The sequence below is a fragment of the Halyomorpha halys genome, unplaced genomic scaffold, assembly GCF_000696795.3.
Source record: "Halyomorpha halys isolate HHAL.00 unplaced genomic scaffold, Hhal_1.1 Scaffold9581.1, whole genome shotgun sequence".
NCBI classification, from domain to species: Eukaryota; Metazoa; Arthropoda; class Insecta; order Hemiptera; family Pentatomidae; genus Halyomorpha; species Halyomorpha halys.
In genome coordinates, this window is record NW_027106608.1 from 1 (window position 1) to 1,038 (window position 1,038).

A 1,038-nucleotide genomic window follows, 5' to 3' on the forward strand; every position below is an offset into this window, starting at 1 on the left:
CCCAGATACTGTAATCTTCTGAATGCAAGGCTTCACATTCACACAGAAAGTGCTGTGCCTTTTCTTCATCTTCCATACATAGACGGCAGGTGGAACCCTCCACCAGCCTCATCTTCTTAAGATACCTTTTTTTTTTAATGGGGCGTTCCCGGAGGTACTGCAATACCGGGTCAACCCGCGACAGAGGTGGAGCAAGCCTCTAGCACTCCAATATTTTCCGAAAATCAGTTTAATCTTACCAGAGATTAAGCTGATAAGAACAGATTATATAGATTTATTTTTAAAAAACATTCTGATACATTGTGGTCTAATGGCATGCCTAGAGTATTTATATTAACAAAAACGTTACTTCATATTAAATAATATTAAAAAACAAAAACTATACCTCCTAATGGGACGATAGGTGTCCAGCTCTAAGCAAAAGGTTTTGCGTTAAATATATCAAAAACAGTTAGAGGTCCAATCCTGAGGGTACAGACAGAAATTCATACAACTGATTTCGGCTAATAGTGCTTAGCTTCGGCATGTATTAGATTCGGTTCTCATGATACGCGGGGCAATTTGTCAAAAAATGGAAACAATCCTCCAGGGCCGTTCTATCACAAGCTGTACAAAGCTTCTGTGAGTTCAAAGAATATTTATGTGGACCGACATTTTGAGTAATTGCATATTTACCGAAAAGTCGTAGTTGGAAATTATTTTCAACTGAGTTATAGGCAACTGATGTTTAGATAGCTTTGAGCTCCAATTAATACTTTATATCATAAAATTTTAGCAATACTTTTCCATTAATAGTCATATTCTTATCTTTTTTCAACAAATAGTGAATGACACGTTGGTAATATTGCCTTGAACGGATGTAATTTCTAATTACACGCTTATATGTTTCTAATTATTTTTTAAATTAAGTGTGTGAACCATACCGCACACAGATCGTATCCTCAACATATATAGGAAGAAGAAACTCGAGCATCAAGTAAAATTCTACTTGAACAAAGGTACGTGTTAGGAAGTGGAAAATGAGTCAGAGAAATACCT

The 1,038-nt window shown here is 35.9% G+C and overlaps 1 pseudogene; it reads right to left on the bottom strand.

Annotated features, from left to right (window-relative positions):
* Positions 1–132: 132 nt before the first annotated feature.
* LOC136795196 (U2 spliceosomal RNA) lies at positions 133–291 on the bottom strand (annotated as a pseudogene).
* Between the last annotated feature and the right edge of the window lie 747 nt (positions 292–1,038).